This window comes from Oncorhynchus nerka, linkage group LG22 (assembly GCF_034236695.1).
Source record: "Oncorhynchus nerka isolate Pitt River linkage group LG22, Oner_Uvic_2.0, whole genome shotgun sequence".
NCBI classification, from domain to species: Eukaryota; Metazoa; Chordata; class Actinopteri; order Salmoniformes; family Salmonidae; genus Oncorhynchus; species Oncorhynchus nerka.
Genome location: NC_088417.1, coordinates 72,004,683 through 72,008,715, shown reverse-complemented (window position 1 = coordinate 72,008,715; position 4,033 = coordinate 72,004,683).

The following is a 4,033-nucleotide window of genomic DNA, read 5'->3' as shown; positions in this document are numbered from 1 at the left end:
AAACTCCAAGTGTGCTGTCATATGCTTTTGTCTGGCTACTCTACCGAAAGGTCCTGATTGGTGGAGTGCTGCAGAGATGTTTGTCCTTCTGGAAGATTCTCCCATCTCCACAGAGGATTTCTGTTGCTCTGTCAGAGTGATCATCAGGTTCTTGGTCACCTCCCTGGCCAAGGCCCTTCTCCCCCGATTGCTGTTTGGCCGGGCGGCCAGGTCTAGGAAGAGTCTTGGTGGTTCCAAACTTCTTCCATTTAAGAATGATGGAGGCCACTGTGTTCTTAGGGTCCTTCAATGCTGCAGAATTGTTTTGGTACCCTTCCCCAGATCTGTGTCTTGACACAATCCTGTTTCAGAGCTCTATCAACAATGTCTTCGACCTCATGGCTTGATGTTTGCCCTGACATGCACTGTCAACTGTAGGTCCTTATATAGACAGGTGTGTGCCTTTCCAAATCAATTAGATTTACCACAGGTGGACTCCAATCAAATTGTAGAAACCTCTCAAGCATGATGAATGGAAACAGGATGCACCTGAGCTCAATTGCGAGTCTCATAGCAAAGGGTGTGAATAATTATGTAAATAAGGTATTTCTGTTTTTATTTTTAATACATTTGCAAAAATGTCTAAAAACCTTGTTTCCCTTTGCAATTATGGTGTATTGTATGTAGATTGATGAGGAAAATGTTTGATTTAATCAATTTTAGAATACGGCCGTAACAACCAAATGTGGAAAAAGAATAGGGGTCTGAATAATTTTCCGAATAGACTGTATTCTAGTGAGTATATCGACAAAATTCTAAATAAAAGGTACACCGTATTTAAAGGGATGTTTTAAGATAAATATACTGAAAACCCCATTGAACAGAAAATCTGTTGACCAGCAAGTGGGAGGGTTTTCAGCGGTTGAATGAAATGTATTCAGAGTGCACAAGGTAGTCACACCTGCGAAGCACACCGATCTAACTCCACTGTCCAATTTACAGCAGCTATTACAGTGAAAGACAACTGTGCTATTGTTTGAGGAGAGTGCCCAATTGTGAACTTGAAAATGTATTAGGCAAATGGTACCAAGAATATGCATATCCTTGCTTCAGGGCTTGAGCTATAGAAAGTTAAATTTGGGTATGTCATTTTAGGTGAACATTTAAAGAAAGGGGCAGATCCGTAAGAGGTTTAATAAACCAATTAGGCACATTTGTGCAGTCTTGATACAACATTTTGAACATATACAGTGGGGAGAACAAGTATTTGATACACTGCCGATTTTGCATAACATAAGTATTTGATACATCAGAAAAGCAGAACTTAATATTTGGTATAGAAACCTTTGTTTGCAATTACAGAAGATAATTTCCTGTAGTTCTTGACCAGGTTTGCACACACTGCAGCAGGGATTTTGGCCCACACCTCCATACAGTCCTTCTCCAGATCCTTCAGGTTTCGGGGCTGTCGCTGGGCAATACGGACTTTCAGCTCCCTCCAAAGATTTTCTATTGGGTTCAGGTCTGGAGACTGGCTAGGCCACTCCAGGACCTTGAGATGCTTCTTACGGAGCCACTCCTTAGTTGCCCTGGCTGTGTGTTTCGGGTCGTTGTCATGCTGGAAGACCCAGCCACGACCCATCTTCAATGCTCTTACTGAGGGAAGGAGGTTGTTGACCAAGATCTCGCGATACATGGCCCCATCCATCCTCCCCTCAATACGGTGCAGTCGTCCTGTCCCCTTTGCAGAAAAGCATCCCCAAAGAATGATGTTTCCACCTCCATGCTTCACGGTTAGGATGGTGTTCTTGGGGTCATCCTTCTTCTACCTCCAAAAACGCCAAGTGGAGTTTAGACCAAAAATCTCTATTTTTGTCTCATCAGACCACATGACCTTCTCCCATTCCTACTCTGGATCATTCAGATGGTCATTGGCAAACTTCAGACGGGCCTGGACATGCGCTGGCTTGAGCAGGGGGACCTTGGGTGCGCTGCAGGATTTTTAAACATGATGGGGTAGTGTGTTACTAATGGTTTTCTTTGAGACTGTGGTCCTAGCTCTCTTCAGGTCATTGACCAGGTCCTGCCGTGTAGTTCTGGGCTGATCCCTCACCTTCCTCATAATCATTGATGCCCCACAAGGTGAGATTTTGCATGGAGCCCCAGACCGAGGGTGATTGACCGTCATCTTGAACTTCTTCCATTTTCTAATAATTACGCCAACAGTTGTTGCCTTCTCACCAAGCTGCTTGCCTATTGTCCTGTAGCCCATCCCAGCCTTGTGCAGGTCTACAATTTTATCCCTGATGTCCTTACACAGCTGTCTGGTCTTGGCCATTGTGGAGAGGTTGGAGTCTGTTTGATTGAGTGTGTGGACAGGTGTCTTTTATACAGGTAACGAGTTCAAACAGGTGCAGTTAATACAGGTAATGAGTGGAGAACAGGAGGGCTTCTTAAAGAAAAACTAACAGGTCTGTGAGAGCCGGAATTCTTACTGGTTGGTAGGTGATCAAATACTTATGTCATGCAATAAAATGCAAATTAATTACTTAAAAATCATACAATGTGATTTTCTGGATTTTTGTTTTACATTCCGTCTCTCACAGTTGAAGTGTACCTATGATAAAAATTACAGACCTCTACATGCTTTGTAAGTAGGAAAACCTGCAAAATCGGCAGTGTATCAAATACTTGTTCTCCCCACTGTATGCAATGGTTCATTAGACCAGTCTAAAACTTTGCACATACACTGCTGCCAACTAGTGGCCAAAAATTGCGCCTGGAATAATACATAATGGCCTTTCTCTTGCATGAATTTTTTTGTTTTTTTTATATAAAAAAAAGTTTTTTTTTTTGTATTATCTTTTACCAGATCTAATGTGTTATATTCTCCTACATTAATTTCACATTTCCACAAGCTTCCTTTCAAATAGTATCAAGAATATGCATATCCTTACTTCAGGTCCTGTGCTACAAGGCAGTTAGATTTGGCGAATAAATTTTTTTAAAAAGGGTCCGATCCTTAAGAGGACTGAATAAGTTAATTCTGGATACCAAATACTGAGAAGTGCATAAGAAAGGCGAGTGTAGGAAAGGCGTTAATTTTCTACGTCTGAATTGGCCCGCAGGTCATTAAACAGCCTCCTCAAATGAAACTTCCATTGTTACTCTGGCCTTGGTGGAAGCCACATCACCTTTGAGTTTTAGGTTATTAATAAAATAACATTTATTGTGTGCATCTTAAAGATATAGTTAACCCAAATGACAAAATGACACATTGGTTTGTTTCCCCTGTAAGCAGTCTATGGACAAGGTATGACAGCAATCCATGCTTTGGTTTCATTTCTTTGTCAATGTTTTCGAATGCTAACATTTTAGCATTTGTGGCACAAATCCCATTCAGGTCATGGCACCGATATTAGCTTTTTGTGCATCATGTTCAAATGCAGTGATTTCATGGTGGTACCGTGGTACTGCAGGTGGTCCGCAATTGTTTGAAAGATTTTGTATTTTTCTTTCAAAAATAGTAAGTTGGGAGTATTAACGGCATTTTAAGCAATTTCACATTACTATTTACAATGTAAATTGTTTATAATAATAACAAGAATAATTGGCATATCTGTTACATTCACTGAGACAACCGACTCTAAATTTGTCCGGCAAGATATTTTATGTGAAACATATCTGCCACTCTGCGATGGTGGTCCTCAAGAGCTTTTGACAGTGATTTGTTGGTCCCCGGAATGGAAAAGGTTGAGAACTGCTGTACAGAGATGGATCAACATCATCTATTGCAGCTGCAGTGATATCAAGATACCTGGATTACACAGTTATATTTCAATTTCAGATTCATCGAGGAATTTGTTTATGATGTATGACCCTGGGAATGGGTAGAACACATTCCTCTATTTTCACCTTCTTTCTCTTCTATCTAATCCCTTATTTATTTCCCTCCCCCCTCAGCCTGAACTGCACACTCACACTCCCACACTGTTAATTATGGATTAAAAGATAAAGCAGGTTGAGAAGTCAAAGCTTGCCTGTCCTGCTCAGC